Raw genomic sequence first — 17,947 nt, forward strand, 5'->3', positions numbered from 1 at the left:
CAACATCGGCTTCCAACACATCATTCTCCAACATCACTGTCACCTCCAACGTGAACCCACCAGCGGTCACATCTTCCCATCCCCAGCCCTTCTTCTGCAGGGACCGCATCCTCCTCATATCGTTAGTTCACATCGCTTCCCTCCCTTATATCCATCCAGGGATTCCAGCAGACCCGAAATATCATCCATCCATATTCTCCGGAGGTGCTGCCTGACTCGCTGAGTTACTCCAGCACTTGGTGTCTTCATTTTATCCTGTAGATTCCAACTCACTGTTGAAGATGGCTGGAAGAGTTGGGGTGGGGGGGGGGGGGGGTAGTTTGACTACAAATCCACAATGACCTCTCTCCCTAGTTTCAGAGACATATATTGGCCTCCGATCCACCAATAGCACCTCCTAATCTCTGCAACCTCTCCCAGTCCTATGTGTTGTCTCCACCATTACATGTGCACCTTCACCCCCAAAGGTCCTGAACTCCGGAACTGCATCAGCACACTTAAGACATTCACTACAAACCACCCATTTGACCACCAGTCATAAAATCTCAAGTGGTTTATTATCACACCTGTGCGTAACAAGGCACCTGAAGCACATGGCATAACATGTTGCTGGATAACTCAGTGATTCATGATGCTGCCCGACCTGATGAGTTCCTCCAGCACTTCCTGTTTTGCTCAAGATTCCAGCATCTGCAATTCCATGTGTCTCCAGCATATTTTACTATCTCAACAGCACAATATAAATGCAATTTATCGTAGAATATCAGTAATGAATGGTAAAGTAAGTCCAGTTCCCTCCTTGGACAATGGTAAGGATTCCAAATGAACAGGAAAGGAGACACACATGCAACACGCACACATGCACATACACCGATCAGCCAAAACATTATGACCACTGACAGGCGAAGTGAATAACATTAATTATCTTGTTACAATGGCACCTGTCAAGGAGTGGGATATATTAGGCAGCAAGTGAACAGTCAGTTCTTGAATTGATGTGTTGGATGCAGGAGAAATGGGCAAGAATAAAGACCTGAGCGACTTTGACAAGGGCCAAATTGTTATGGGCAGACGGCAAGGCTTGTGGGGTGTTTCCGGTCAGCAGTGGTGAGTACCTACTGACAGTGGTCCGAGGAGGGACAAACCACAAACTGGCAACAGGGTGTTCGGCGCCCAAGGCTCATCAATGCGCGAAGGCAACGAAGGCTATCCCGTCTGGTCCGAACCGACAGAAGGTCTATTATGGCACAAGTCACAGAAAATTTTAATGGTGGTCACGGGAGGAATGTGTCACAATACACAGTGCATCGCACCCTGCTGCGTATGAGGATGTAGACGGAGGACCAACAGCATATTAGGTAGGTGGTCATAATGTTTCGGCTGAACGGTGTATTTCGGAACAGCATTATGATGGCAGATACCATAACCCTTCAAATTAATGTTTTCAGCAAAACACAGGCAATGGTTTACCTTTAATTATTTGCAATCTAGTCTTTACAATGCTGGTCGCAGTGTGCATGCACCTCTTTTGTATGTGCACATTACAAATTCACTGCCCTCTTGTTATTCAAACTTCACAGCCCAGTAGTAGCTAATTCGGCCTAGGGTCTCTGCGTCATTCTAATTAATCCCACAGCTCCTGCCCTGTTGCCATAGTTCTGCATGCTTTTCCTTTGCATATATACAATTAATTTAAATATTTATCTCTTGAACATAATCACCAAATCAGATCATCTGGTAATTGCTGTGTTGCTTGTGGGAGCTTGCTGTGTTGAAATTGGTGTCCTTTTCCTGCATTACAATGGTAGCTCCATTATAACTTCCTTGGCTGTCAAACAGTTTGTAACCGAAGAATTTTGACTATTTCTTCTTCCTTTAAGGGGTTTTGATGGATAAATCTATTTTTTTTAAAAATTACCCTAGATTCTGTATCCACCACCCTTGGAGGAAGAGTATTTTGATCTTGATCATCACGGTACCAGTGACCAATAGGTTACTGAATTGTTTCAAACCCTACTTACATGGAATGGTTCATCTCATGAGTCAGTGGCTGTGCTCTATTCACTGGTATATACAACAAAAGGACTAGCCGTTTGAAAGAAAGAAAGGTTTGCAATTGAAAGCAATTTTCACGGTCTCAGGTTGTTCCAAAGCACTTTGCACCCAATCAAGATATAGTCTGTGTTATCAAATAGGATCAGTGACAGGTAATTTGGATGCAAGAGATCCTATATACCACTTCATCATCTCCTCAGGCAGTTTCTTAGCTTGAAAATATCTTGTCTCCATTCGCTTGTGAGGAGTAGAGGATGCCCACGTGGGAATCTTTTAAGGTGGGCAAGTGTCACTCTGGCTACCAAGTGGACCTACCAGAGACAAGACTTACCAAGGGCAAGAAGGTCCAGGACAACTCGAGGGCCAGCTGTACTCGATTTTAGCATAGACGGACGGACACACACACACACACATGAATTTTCCCCACGCCATCTTACTGTGCCTCCATTCCTCATCACCCCAACTCTGATCCCCGCCTTCAGTTCATCCCCCTCCCTCGACTCCCACCCCCTTTCTTTTGGACTGGGGGGGGGGGGGGGGGGGGGGGAGGGTCATAAGGAGAGACCAGAGAGGCTAGGACTTTATTCGCTGGAGAGGATAGGGCAAAAGGGAGACCTTATATAGATTTATTAAATGAGGAGGGACATAGATAAGGTAGATGGTCATTGTCCTTTCCCCAGGGTGTGAGTCTCAAACTAGAAGGTATAAGTTTGAGGTGAAGGGAAGGATTTAAAAGGAACCTGAGAGGCAACATTTTCACATAGAGGGTGATAGATATATGGAACAAGCTGCCAGAGGAAGTGGTAGCAGCAGGTACAATTAGGATATTTAAAAGACACTTGAGCAGGAACTTGAAGAGGAATGGTTTGGAGTGATATGGGCCCAGCTCTGGCAAGTGGGACTAGCTTGGATTGGCAGCGGGTCAGTGTGGATGGTTGGGCTGAAGGGTGTGTTCTGTGCTGTGCAGCCCTATGACTTTATGACCTTCCTCGTTTGATTTCTCACCAGTCCCCACTCCTCTCCTCCAATCTCTCCACAGCTCACAACAGCTTGCTCCCAGCCAGATTATGAGCATTGTCTGCCTATACCTCCATGACTGCCCCACCATCCCCTTCCACCCTGGTTACCCATAGCCAGTTGTCCAGCCCCCGCCCCAAACCACTCAGAAAACCCACGGAGCCCCACCCATGTTGTCCTGATGGTGTCCTGGCCTGCTGTGGGTGGGTGGCTGGGGACAGATGCACTGTCTCCTGAATCCATTGTATCTCACACAGCAACCAACATCTCTCTGGAGCAGGTAGCCCCACGGATAGCACTGTGAGAGCAACCGAAGGGGATGTACGGAGTACATTTTTGTGCACAGAGAGCAGTGGGTGCCTGGAACGTGCTACCAGGTCTGATGGTGGAGCCTGGTACAATAGTAGATGCTTTCAGATAGGTGCATGGATATGGAGCAGGTGCTGGCAGATGAGATCAGTTTAACTTGGAATCATGTGTGGCATGGAGAAGGTGGGCTGAAGGGCCTGTTCCAATGTGCTGTTATATATTAACCAGTATTCTGCCACCTGGCATTGTTTATTTTAGTTTTTAGAGATACAGCATGGAACCAGGCCCTTCGACCCATCGAGTCCATGCCAACCAGCAATCTGCGTACACTCGCACTATCCTGCACACTCGGGACAATTTACAATTTTTAACCAAAGCCAAATAATCTACAAACCTGTACGTCTTGATTGGACTGGCATGGGCATTGAATAAATATTGGTTAGGGCACCAAGGAATTCTCTCCCACTTTCCCTCAAATAACCGTGGGATCTTTCATTCAATGGAGGGGTCAGAGGGACCTCAATTTAATGTCTCATTCAAAAGCCTTCAACCATGCAACACCTGGAAGCTGGCCAGGATAGCTTATCTCTCTGGGCAGAGGGTGGTGGTCAACTATGAAGTACAGCTTCTGATTCATGACATCTGGGTTCACTGACACTCTGTACTTTATCTTTACTTCATGATTTGTTTTTCAAATCAATAGAAAACATTGGCAGTGATTATCTTAAACACAGGCGAAGGGGAGAGGAGGGGTGTTCAATCAAACCATGTAGAAGCAGTGGGATTGGGATTGAAAAGCTATCATCCTAGATTAATATTCCAAACCTTATCAGTGTACAATAAATGCCATTACTTGTAGTTTGATCAGTGAAATGAAAGCCAATATAAAAGGGCATGAAGAGGTAGTAGTTTAAAGTGCATTTCACTGGTGATAGGAAATCAGCCTCTGTAGAGTCCACACTGGACTATATTTTAAGCAGTATGACAGAATTCCAACCTCTTTAACATGTTGGCCTTTGTTGTGAGAACATTTGGCAATATTTTGCTGCAAATGTGGCCGGCACATGGAGTATTGCCTACGGATTCCTTTGCCCAAGGAAGGATATATGTGTGGCAGAGGGAATACAGGTTCTGAGAGGTCCAGTTTGTCACATGAGGAGTGATTGTATTGCCCAGCAATCAGCACTTTTGGTGGTCTTAGAATAGAGACAAGAATAATGTTTCCCTAGGCCGTAAAGTCGTGAATCAGGAATCAAAGTCTCAAAGTAAAGGATTGGCCAGTCAGGGCAGAGATGAGATGTAATTGAGAGGAGAGGGCATGGATCTTTATAATACTTTTTCCCAAGAGTACGGTGGAAGCTCTATCATTAAGAAAGAGATTCATAGATTGTTGTGTAAATAACTGCAGATGCTGGTACAAATCGAAGGTATCACAAAATGCTGGAGTAACTCAGCAGGTCAGGCAGCATCTAGGAGAGAAAGAATGGGTGACGTTTCGGGTCGAGACCCTTCTTCATAGATTGTTGGATATTAAGGAAATCATGTATTTAGGGTTAGTGCAGGAAGGTAATGCTGAGGAAAATAATGTCAGTAGTGATCTTATTGAATGGTGGAGCAGGCATAAAGTGCTGAATAGTCTGCTCCTGATTCCATTTCATTATAGGGCACCCCTAGGACATTCACACTACCAAGTGGAGGGTCTGTCACTCCCATCTGTAAGGTTATTCCCCGGCACACCAGTTAATCTTACACAGATGTGAGATTGTGATAATTGGATGTCGGCATTTCAACATAATCTGCACCCCTTCTGATGTGGTCCACCTCCCTGTGCCTTCTATGGTTGCCAAACTGCATTACGTTTGGCAGAGTGTGTGGTCTCTCTGATTTCTAGCTGTTGGTCAGCAGTATTATCAACTCTGAGGCAAGAGTTTGTGGGTTTGAAGGCTTGCATACCAAATCCACTCTCAATGCAGTTCTGCACATTCAGAGTGGTGCTTTAGATTAGATGTTAATTAAAGTTGACTGTCCCTTTAGCTGGATATAAACAATCCTCTGTAAGGTAGTCCTTCCCATGAACATGGCTAACATTTATCCCCCAAATATGACGATATGTAGTCATCCAACAGTTTTACTGTGGAGACAGCTCACATCCACAAAACAAATGGAGAATCTCTCACAAGGTCTAAATGCCTGTTTTTTAAGGCTCCACACAGTGATCCAGGCTACATGAACAGTCACCACAGCCTATCAATTTTGAAGTAATGGAGTTTATTGCAGCAACTGCAATATTTTCTATGGTATTTCCATGTTGTGCTCCTAAAATACTGCTCCGAAATAACATCTCTAAAGAGATAACAACCCAGACCATGTGGAGTGGTGCAATGACTTGTATTTAAGATGAACACTTCATTCCTGTTTATTTAATACTTGCCCTCCTTGGAGTCTATCGCACAAAACGTCTTCATGAATAATGTAAAATATTCAGAATAACAAATGTAAATAATTCTAAATATTTCCAGCTAAATACGGGTTTGTTACAAGTCTATTTATACCTAGACAATTTCTAGGCTCATAATTCTAACCAGCAATTTGTACAAAGCGCATGAACATGTCACAGTTCTCAAAATGAGGATATTAAAAAAAGTTTGACGATCACCCCTTCATGGTCATTTTATATAGTTTAAAACTTTGTATGTATTATATTTTGCAAAAGTCTTGAGATTTTATAAAGAGAAATGGAAAGTAGATATTTATGAAAATCATTTCTGTCTTCTATTTTTTGTTCTTGTTGTTTGTTTTAGGGGGAAAATAAAGTTGGAGTTGATCAAAGTTTGATCAATATTCCAGTGTCTTCTTTCCTTTGTCTTATTTACTCTCTGAACAAGTTATTCATTTATCGGTGAAAGCAATAAAAGTGTGAGGATTAGATATTCCCCTGGTAAAGGTGAGGGCTGCAGTCTGTGGAAGAATTTTGCAGAAACATCAAACACACTGCTGTGCTGGGGACCTATTCATTGTCAGATGTTGTCATCGCTAGATGGTTTCCATCTCTTGATGGTTCAGATAGCACAAAATCTCCAAATGTTACAATCAGTGCAGTAATGAGCAGTTGTTCCTTTTTGGATGACTTTTAAACACAGGTGAATGAAGAAGAATGGAGGTGTGGAAGGGTTGTGGGGGGGGGGGGGGGGGGAAGTAGAAGGATTGTTCCCACTTTTTTAATCAGTATCTGAAACACATGGCGATTGGTACATTGCTGCTTTTGGAATCTTGCCGTGCTCAGGTTGCCTGCGACAGTTACCATGACTAGCACTTATTAATGAGTCGGATCACCTGAGGCTGTGAACAAACAACTTCATTCACTGCTGTAGTACACCATGCAGTTTAAGATACCTGTCATAGAGTCATAGAACTGGTCATAGAACTGTACGGCGATAGAAACAGGCCGTCTGGCCCACCTTGTCCATGACGACCAAATAGGCATGCTGACCAATCTGACCAATATCCCTCTAAACATGTCCTATCCCTATATCTGCTTTTAAAAGTCATAATTGTATGTGCTCCTCAGCTTCCTCTGGCAGGTCATTCCAAATATGAACTACCTGCAGAGTGGTAAAGTTGTGGCAGATCCCCTCTTAATTATCTCCCCTCTCACAAGCCTTTGCGCACTATTATTTGAAGCCTCTAGCCAGGGAAAAGTACTGTGACTTTATCCGTGGCCCTCTTGATCTAGTGCACCTCAATAAGATTACCCCTCCACCACCTATGCTCCAAAGGAAAATGTCCCTGCCTGTCCAACCCCTCCCTATAAATCCAGCCTAAACCCAGGTAACATCCTGGTGAATCTCTTTTGCACCTTTTCCAACTTAATGGCATCCTTCATACAGCTAGACATCCAGAACTGTGCAAAATACTCCGTGTGGTCTCACCAATGACTTGCACATCTGCATCGCAATGTCCCAACTATTCTACTCAATACCCTTCCCAATGAAGGGAAGTGTACTTGACCTTCTTTGTCACTTTATTCACCTGACTCACCACTTTTAGAGAACCATGCACGAGTAGTCCCAGATCTCTCTGTTCTGCAACACTCTCCAGGGCTTTACCAGCATTGGTTTGACCCACGTTAAAATCACAGTGGAACACAGAGGAAGTAGGTGCTGTTATGTGGAAGGGAGAGGTCAGAGCAACAAGTTTACTTTTAGGACATGCAGTTAGTTTAGTCTTAGTTTATTGTCTCTCATCTTTTAAAATTTGCCTTTCTATTTTTCCTACCGAAGTGAATGAAGTCACATTTTTAGCAAGACCCTGGTACCCATGCTCGCTTTCACAAATCTGGGCCCATGATCCTGTGCTTCTACTCACTGGGAACACAGATCCCGCTCGCCATTGACCTCTTTGGTTCAAGTCAGAAAGGGAAACTGAGTTAATGTTTTGGGTCAGAAGCCCTTCATCAGAACCTGAAATGTAAACTCTGTTTCTTGCTTCATAGATGCTGCCTGACCTGCTTCCAGTAGGCAGATATTGTGTTTAAATTGGCATCATGGTCAGCAGACATAGTGGACCAAAGTGCTTGTTTCTGCACTGTACTGTTCCTCTGTCGTCCCTGTCATGATTTTTTAAATTAATCAAACTGGTGCTAACTTTCTTTCATTGGTGCATCCTTTTCTAGATGCCACTTAATTCTGCCCCAAAGCATTTGCCCTACAATTTTCCCTGCCGCAGTCGGTGTCAGGTTTATTCCTCTCCTCTCTTGAGATGGAGAGGGGGTTTATCATCTGCCATCGTCAGTCCACCCGCAACATCCCCATGTCATAAGATAATGGTGGGGTGCCTCTAAAATTGGATTTGCCACCTGTTCTCCACTAAGTAAACTGGTTTTGTATCAGTTTCATCCACCTTTTCGACCTTGGTAAGTGAAGTAATTGATATTAATTTATTTTTATTTTATCTAATATTGTTACTGTCTCCTCTTCAACTGTAATATTGGCATCATCCAATTTATTGAAAACAGATGCAAAGCAAGTAGTCTTTGATTAAAGAGAAATTTGAAAAATAATGGAAGGGACTCGACAGGGTAGATGGTTGATGTCATGTATAAGGTCAGAGATACACTACGGAAACATACACTTTATCCACCAAGTCTATGCCAACAATGAATCACACATTTGCGCTAATCCTACATTAATCCCATTTTTTAATTCTCCCCACATTCTCATCAACTCCCCTTAGAATCTAGCACTTACCCATATGCTTGGGGCAATTTACAGTGGCCAATTAATCTACCAACCTGCACGTCTTCGGGACGTAGGAAAAAACTGGAGCACCCAGAGAAAACTCACATGGAGAGCATGCAAACCCCAGACAGATAGCACGGGGGATCAGGATTGAACCCAGGTCTCTGGAGCTGTGTGGAAGCAACTTTACTCATTGCACCACTCAGCCACACTACAATGTATGGAGTTGCAGAAGAAGACTTTCCCTATATGTGTAGAAGGGAACTGCAGATGCTGGTTTAAACCGAAAATAGACACAAAAAGTTGGAGTAACTCAGCCGCAGGCAGTATCTCCGAAGAAGGGTCTCGACCCGAAAGTCACCGATTCCTTCTCTCCAGAGATGCTACCTGTCCTGCTGAGTTACTCCAGCTTTTTGTATCTACTTTCCCTATTTATCCAATTATGATTTCCTTGCAGGGTAAGAGGTGGAGCATGTGTATAGGATCTGGAGAAGATGGGATTACTCTTTGTGTGACTCTGTACATGAAATCAATTTCCAGGGCTGGAAGGTGAAGAGAAGACATAAATGAGGTTTCAAAATTATAAAGTTCAAGAGAGTAAATAGGGGGATAAATTCTAAGCAGAAAGATCAATAACCAAAACCAACTCTAAAATAAATAGCAAAAACAAGGGGAAGATAGGAATTTTGTAAAGCTGAAGCAAGTAAGAATTTCATTGTTCTAGTTCATATGATAGTCTCGACTATTAAATTCTGCTTTGGAGTTAATGTGAATGTTTGAAAAAATAGTCAAAGCAGATCCAACATTAAATTTTAAAGGGAAATGTAACTTTTGCTTAAAAGGCAGCAATGTATAAAATGCAAGACTGTGGAACAATTCTGACATTTTACAGAGTCACAGACATGATGGGCGGAAAGGCCTCCATTGGTACTGTATTGTTCCCCAAACAGCAATAGGAGCTGGACCTTCTGGTCTGCAGTAGGTTTGTGCAAACAGTGCATAGTGTGAGAACGTCAGTAGCCTCATTCACTCAGGACTGCCAAGTGCATTTTATCAACAGCCCAGAACACAAGGAATTCTTGCCTCCTCGCCATTTCTCGAAACGCTTGCCTTGCAATGCAAAGGCTGCCAAGTTGAATACGTCAGCACAATAAGATTGAAAGGACCTGAGAATGGTACTTTCTTTTGTTGCTCAAATATTTCTTCTTTTGTACAGCAGCAATGATTGACAACTAAATATTTGCTTTGCAGACCCTCCCATCTGCTTTGTTCGACTCTACCTAGGAAGAGAACATTAATCTTCCAAACCGTTCTAATGGTTGCACAGAGTAAACTCCAAAACTGCCGGACACACTGTCTCAGCTTGGCTCAAAATGTAGATCAAAGACTTGCATTTACATGAAACTAATCATTGTGATGTTCCGTGGCTAATTAAGCACCTTAGAAGTCCATCTCTGTTTATTTAAATTTAGGAAATGTGGCAGCCAATTTGCACAGCATGGATTTAAGAATAACACCAATAACCAGATCATCACCTGCTTTAGTGATGATCTGGACGTAAATTATGGCCAAGATATCCAAAAGAATGTCTCATTCTTCTACGATCAACCAGTGGAACGTTTGTCGTTTGTTTGCATAAAGTCTCTACTGACAGGTGACTCTGCCAACAGGGCAACACCACAGTCTCAGCCCGTTTGACGTGCTCACATTTAGTGAGGAGTTTCAACTCAACCAGTTACATTGGCTCAGAGGGGAGAGCTCTCTGTAGCAGAGGAAAAGCTGACACCTGACTGCTATGTTGAAGAGCCAATTCATCACAGTTAGGCAGCATTAAACATTAGCATTCAATTATTTCAGCTTTTGCACGATGAATTTAAATTATTATATTGTTTGCATTCCATTCACATTTCTTGCATTATAGGAGCCAAACCAGAGGAAATATTCCATGGGTTGTGAAAACCTTTGGGATGCATAGACATATGAGATGCAACATCACTGCTGGACTCTTTTGTTCTTTCTAGATTTGGTCATGTTTGATGTGCCCAACAAATATAAAGTCTAATTTCCACCGTCACTCACTCATTATCATATAAAGCAAACTCTATGTGAATAAGGTAAGCTCTTTACAGAGAGAGTGGTAGGTGCCTGGAAGGCACTGTCAAAGATGGTGATGGAGGCAGATACCATAATGGCATTTAAGAGGCTTTTAGATAGCACATGAATGTACAGCAAATGGGGGGATATGGATCATGTGCAGGCAGGGGAGATTAGTTTAGCATAGCATCATATTTGGCATGGACAGTGTGAGCTGAAGGGCCTGTTCTCTTCTGTTCCATACCATAGCCAACTGAAAAAATAAACATCAGTCGTGGAACCTCTACCTTCTGTTTCAATGTTCACAAGCAATTTGGATCTTTGCAGGCTTAGAAAGTGCTGTTTAAATTGTGGTGTGACGACTTGTAGAATGAGAATTTAATAGGAGTGGGAGTAGATCATTCAGCCCTTTTGAACTTGCTCTGCTATTCAATAAGATCATAGCTGATCTTTTACTTCAGCCATACTTTCCTGCACCATCCCATACCCCACAATTCCATGGCTCTTGGAACTAGATGGAAAAAAACATTGCATTACATAGGTTTCAGTAACCACAAAATATAGAATGATTTTATTTGAAAATTTTTTTGTTCAATGAATCCCACGAGGATTTTTAAAACATATAGGAGTCTTAGAGTCATAGGTATGTATACATCATGGATACAAGCCCGCCAGCCCACCGAGTCTGTACAACCATCAATCAGGTGTTTACACTAATCCTATATTATTCATATTTTTTAATTCTTTCCACATTCCCAACAACTCCTCCCAGATACTACCATTCTCCTACAAACCGAAAGCAATTCACAGCGACAAATTGACCACCCAGTCAACATGTCTGAGATGAGAGAGGAAACCAAAAGTTCCAGTGGAAACCACATGGTCACAGGGAGCACGTACAAACTCCACACAGACAGTACCCGAGATTAAGGTTGAACCCGGATCTCTCGAGCTGTGAGGCAGCGGCGTTAACAGCTGTGCTACTGTGCTTCCCTTCTTGTGAGAATAAACACGAATGCGCCAGACTAGGACACATAAATCGGGTAGTTCTGCTATAATAGCGTTCCTAAGAATCCTTGTGTTATAGAAAACTGCGTTATAAAAACAACTATGTCAATTGCAAAAGTGGGGTTATGAGCCAGAGAATTCAGAATTTAGATAATAATGATTTTTTCTGCAGGATTTTTAAAGACTTCCAGTAACAAATACTAAACTCTGCATGTCATTGTTTAATTGAGTATAATTGCACGTGTCAATCAAAACGATTGCAGTCAATTTCAATAGCCTCCCTTTCTGATTAGTGCAAGGTTACATGAAATGAGGTTTTTCTTCCAACACTGATCCCCCCCCCCCCCCCCCCAGATATTTTATTTTTATGCTTGTCAATCTCCAAGGTAACCTTTAAGTGTTTTTTTCTCGTTCCCAATTGAAATCACCTTATAACCAATTTGGCCCGCTATTGCATTTTGTGTTGCATTTTGCATGGCATCCAGAACAGTTTCTGAAACCAAATGGCCAGACTGGAAGAAATTCAGTAGCAAACCAGATTCCACTCATAACCTGACAGAAAGATCAGTATACCGCCCAAAATCTAAAACCAATCGCAGAATTTGAAGGAATGACACACAAGGTGAACTCCTTAAACTGGGTGGAGCTGTTTGTGAAACTATAGAATAACAGTGGGAGGTACCCAAATATCCAGTACAATATAAAACCAATTATTATCAGATGTTAATCCAGCAAACAAGCCCAAAGTCCAGCAATGGACTCATTGTCTGAAACTTTGCCTTGGGATTTTTGTAAATGGCCTCGGCCAACAGGACATTTCACTGCATAGTGCAGCATTGCAGGGGCACAGAAAACCACAGCAGCCAAGTGCTAAACCTTTGATACATGCGACCTTTGCGTTCACCCCCAGAAAGGGTAGTATTTGACTCGACAAGACACCCAAAAATGTAGGCATTCATTCAGGGCACTCATTCCTCTCCGGACAGACAGGCAGCACAGTGGTGCAGCTGGTAGAGCTGCCACTCACAGTGCCAAACATCCGGTTTCCATCCCGACCTCAGGTTCAGCCTGTGTGGAGTTTGCACGTTCTCCCTGTGATCATGTGGGTTTCTTCTTGGTGCTCCAGTTTCCTCTTGCATCCCAATGACGTGCGGGTTTGTAGATTAATTGGCCTCTGTGAATCGTTCCTAGAGCATAGGGAGTGGATGAGAAAGTGGAATAACATATAATTAGTGTAAACGGATGATGGATGGCCAACCTGGACTTGGTGAACCGAATAGCCTGTTTTCATGCTGTACTTCTAAACGAAACCACCCCTCGGCAACATAGTCAGAAGTGCTCTTTACCAGCACTGTTCCTCAGAAACCTGTTTCTCCAGCCCTCGACACCCCTTTCCATCCTTATACCATTCACTCATTCCTTCAGCTGTGGGGGAACTGGTGTATTTTGGTGTGACCTTTAAGGACTGCTAGCTGAGGTCAGAGCTGTGAGAAAGATACTGCTGGAAATACAACTCTCAACACCCACTGTTCCTGACAAAGAGGCAGTCCATCAGGCACCTGACACCAACAAATTTCCCTTTTCTTTCAAAGAGACTTTAGAAGCAGTAAGAGCTAATGTTATTTCAACACCAATAAAAAGATGCAGATGGATTGCTAAGGTCATTTAATGATGTTAAAAGATAAACCTTAGACGAGCAACATGCAAGTTGTTTTCTGGAGATATCCAAGGTACAGCTCTTCATGATGAATGGTATCTCTTGGTATGCAGCAAAATATTCTGGCAAGCACAGGATTTTGGTGGGGCTGGTCTCGTGGATTTTCCAGATTTTTGTACGTTCTCCCCGTGACCTGCGTGGGTTTTCTCCGAGATCTTCGGTTTCCTCCCACACTCCAAAGACGTACAGGTATGTAGGTTAATTGGCTGGGTAAATGTAAAAATTGTCCCTAGTGGGTGTAGGATAGTGTTAATGTACGGGGATCGCTGGGCGGCACGGACTTGGAGGGCCGAAAAGGCCTGTTTCCGGCTGTATATATATGATATGATATGATTAATATCTGAAACCACTTAATACACATTGTGTAGATATGACAAATTATTATAACAACATTTGCAGTAAAACTGGTTAGTTTACAGGAAGCATAGAAAATGGGGGCCTACTCATGAATGAATAGGATCTGGTGTTCCATTGAGTCGAGTGAGTATGCGGAAACCAGGGCCCCAGTGAGTAAAACTGGAGCGTGGGAATCAGCATTCTAGTGAGTTGGAAGCATTTGAACCAGGGTCCCAGTGAATGGAAAGAGTGTGGGAACCGGAGACCCGATGAGTGGGAATGGAGCATGGGAGCAGGGGTTCAGTAAGTGGGAATGGTATGCAAGAACAGGGGCCTGGATGAGTTGGAAGGGAGCATGGAAACCAGCGCCCTGGTGAGTTTATGGAATGCAGGAACAGGGGATTTGGCAAATGTTAGTGAATGTGGGAATCAATGTCCTAGTGATTCGGGACCATTTGAACTAGGGCCACAGTGAAAGGAATGGGAGTATGGCTAACATCACCCGGTAAGCTGGGATTTCCAGGTAGCTGGGATAGCAGATTATCTGGGTTTTAGTATTTGCAGGGACAGTGATGAGGTGGGAACTGGAAATTACGAAGAAAGACATCAAGCAACGGAATCATCCTACCAACAACTAGAGAGCAGGCCTGAGCTACTGTCTACCTCATAGGAGACCCTCGGACTATCTTTGATCGGACTTTACCTTTCACTAATTATTCACGTTATTCCCTTTATCATGTATTTGTACACTGTGGATGGCTTAATTGTAAAAATGTATTGTCATTCCGCTGACTGGTTAACATGCATCAAAATCTTTTAACTGTACCTCAGTACACGTGACAATAAACTAAAGTCAAACTCAACTCAACGATTGTTTCATCTGGAGCAAGAAGCTTAAAGTAGGAAAAGACAGCCAACAATGAACCCAAGAAGAGGATATCTCTAAATGGTAGCTAAATGGTAGGGATGATAAAGCAACCAAGAGATTAGGACTCCAGGACAAATCATTAAAAGTGAATAGATAGATATCAAATACAGGGGTTCAAAAATAATCAGGATAGCACAAGCGAAATTATGATTTTGCGCTTACTGCAGATTCAACATTAGGTCATTAGCACAATTTTACGGCTTGGACCTTGAAGAGCAAATGATGCCCTACTCACTTCCTGGCATAACAAGCCCCTCTCTCTCTCTCTCTCTCACACATCAAATATCTTTCTTTAATTGTTCAATATGTAGAGGGGGCAAAGAGGCTGCAGGGGAGCTCACAGAAGGACTGAGGCTAGTGTTATCTGGCCAGCAATGCATGAGAGTGGGGGAAATAGTGGGTGTGGTGGACTTCCTGAGAGTCAGCCTGCCCTTCCAGACAGCAGGCTTGTGGGAGCTCCTCCCAGGGCAAGATGAAGTTAGGTGTAGGCCACATTGTGAGAACATAACAACCTCTCCTGAGGACATCATTCCCACTCTCCTCACTCCCTTAATCACACTGAGTTATAAAAAGTGTTTTTGTAGTTAAACTACAGCCGCCATAAACTTATATTATCCATTTACAACTATCAATAGAACTTTAGCCCGAACTGTAACAGAAAATGCAGGAAATACTCAGCAGGTCAGGTAGCACCTGTAGAGAAAGAAACGGTTAATGTTTTAGGTCGAAGACCCTTCATCAAAACTGTCTCCTTTTTTCCAAAATTCAAGCATTTGCATTTTATTAAGTTAGCTGTACTTTGCGGCAATTTTATTTGTCTTCTCTACACCTTAGTTTCAATTACTTTTAATTCATCATGCAGTTTTATAAAAGCCTCGGTAATCAGATTATTGGTAAATTAATCTAATTGGGATTAGGACATAATGGGTAGTGAGTTGTCGTTAAAGTGCAGACTGCTAGAGTATATGGTCACTTCATGCTCTCCACTTGCGGAAGCATTTACTGTTACCAAGATCGATACCTTAATAGGAAAACAAAGCGAAACCCAGGTCCATGATGAGCTGGAAACACGAGACTGCAGATGCTGTAATCTTGAGCAAAATACAAAGTACTAGAGGAACTCGGCAGGTAGGGTACATCTATGGAGGAGAATAGACGGACAACATTTTGAAGAAGGGTCCCAACCCAAAACGCCGGCTGTCCATTTTCCGCCACAGAAGCTGTCTGACTCGCTGAGTTCATAAGATCATAAGTGATAGTAGAATTAGATCATTCGGCCCATCAAGTCTACTCCGCCATTCAATCATGGCTGATCTATCTCTCCCTCCTGGCCACATTCTCCTGCCTTCTCCCCATAACCTCTGACACGCGTACTAATTAAGAATCTATCTATCTCTGCCTTAAATATATCCACTGACTTTGCCCCCACAGCTTTCTGTTGCAAAGAATTCCACAGTTTCACCACTCTCTGACTAAAGAAATTCCTCCTCATCTCCTTCCTAAAAGAACGTCCTTTAATTCTGAGTCTATGACCTCTAGTCCTAGACTCTCCCACTCGTGGAAATATCCTCTCCACATCCACTCTATCCAAGCCTTTCACTATTCAACTCCAGCGAATATAGGCCCAGTGTCGTCAATTGCTCCAAAAGTCCCTCCAGTAGTTTGTTCTTTTGCTCAATGGTGAGTTAATTAAATGGCAAAGAGCAAGCAAGTTCCAGAAAACAATACTGCCTGTGCGTTGGAGTAGCTTGTACTAAAACCTTGTGCAATATATATCAGATTTGAACTCTGGCGAGGTGCAGATCGCCGGTCAGATACAGATCGTTTCGCAGGCAGCACCGTCCCATTGGACGAGGGAAGGGGCGTTCCCCTAAACATGACTTTAAAACAAGGCAGGCACCAGGACAATAAAATCAAACTGCAAATGCTAAAATATTGAGCAAAATACAAAATGCCGGAGGAATTCAGTGGGCCAGGCAGCAGCTGGGGAGGGAATGCACAGATAACATTTCGGGTCGGGACCCTTCTTCAGATCGACGACTAGTTACTTTAATAAATCAGGTTTATTAGTTCTCAAAGAAAAAGGTGTACCGACATAATAAGAGCAGACAGTATATGCAGTAAACCCTCGTTATAACAGACCAGGGTGTCTGTTATTGCCGATTGTCCGCTGTCACTGAGGAAGGTATCATTGTATAAATAGTAGAAACAACTGCAGTTGCTCATTAATACACAAAGTGCTGGAGTAACTCAGCAGGTCTCTGGAGAACAGCATCTCTGGAGAACATGGATAGGTGACGTTTCGGGACCATTCTTCAGACACTGGGCCTGGAATCCATGAGTTGCCGTCCCGTCCCGTCCGGCTGGCGAAGAGGCGAGGATCGGTGGAGCTCATGGTCACGGCCCCTGGGCAGCTGGAGTGCAGGTAAGGATCGGCAGCAGCAGCGGCGAGTGTGGCCTGGGCTCGCGGCGACAGCAGTAGGTCCGGCATGGAAGGGGCCAGAGGTGGGCAGCAGCGGCCAGAGGTGGGCAGCAGCGGCCAGAGGTGGGCAGCAGCGGCCAGAGGTGGGCAGCAGCGGCCAGAGGTGGGCAGCAGCGGCCAGAGGTGGGCAGCAGCGGCCAGAGGTGGGCAGCAGCGGCCAGAGGTGGGCAGCAGCGGCCAGAGGTGGGCAGCAGCGGCCAGAGGTGGGCAGCAGCGGCCAGAGGTGGGCAGCAGCGGCCAGAGGTGGGCAGCAGCGGCCAGAGGTGGGCAGCAGCGGCCAGAGGTGGGCAGCAGCGGCCAGAGGTGGGCAACAGCGGCCAGCTGGGGCCAGAGGTGGGCAGCCGGGGCTGGAAGCGGCCAGAGGTGGGTTGAGGGCAGCCGTCGGCAGGTCTATTCTCCATAACCAAATTCGGGTTATGGAGAGGTCCGTTAAAACAAGGGTTTCCTGCACAGAACTGTAGGGTTTCCCACCCCATTACCACCGGTGGAACGCAGACTTGAAAATGCTGGCAAAAGGGATGTAATGCTGAGGCTCTTTGAGGCTGCAGTCAGGCCACATTTGGAGTATTATGAACAATTTTGGCCACCATATCCGAGGGTGTGCTGACGTGCAGAGAAGAGGAGTCTTACAAGAATGATCCTAGGAATGAGTGGGTTAACTTATGAAGAGTGTTTGATGGCACTGGGCCTGTATTCGCCGTAGTTTAGAAGAATGAGAGGGACCTCGTTGAAAAGTACCGAATAGTGAAAGGCTTGGATAAAGT

The 17,947-nt window shown here is 44.0% G+C and overlaps 1 long non-coding RNA gene across 1 annotated transcript in view; it reads left to right on the forward strand.

Moving 5' to 3' along the window:
• Window positions 1-16,734: 16,734 nt before the first annotated feature.
• LOC144595859 (uncharacterized) overlaps window positions 16,735-17,947 on the forward strand; it is a 43,665-nt gene continuing 42,452 nt past the window's right edge. The window contains exon 1 of the long non-coding RNA XR_013547544.1: window positions 16,735-17,126. This is a non-coding gene — a long non-coding RNA (uncharacterized LOC144595859). The remainder of the gene's footprint in view (window positions 17,127-17,947) is intronic.

Source organism: Rhinoraja longicauda, chromosome 8 (assembly GCF_053455715.1).
Source record: "Rhinoraja longicauda isolate Sanriku21f chromosome 8, sRhiLon1.1, whole genome shotgun sequence".
NCBI lineage: Eukaryota > Metazoa > Chordata > Chondrichthyes > Rajiformes > Arhynchobatidae > Rhinoraja > Rhinoraja longicauda.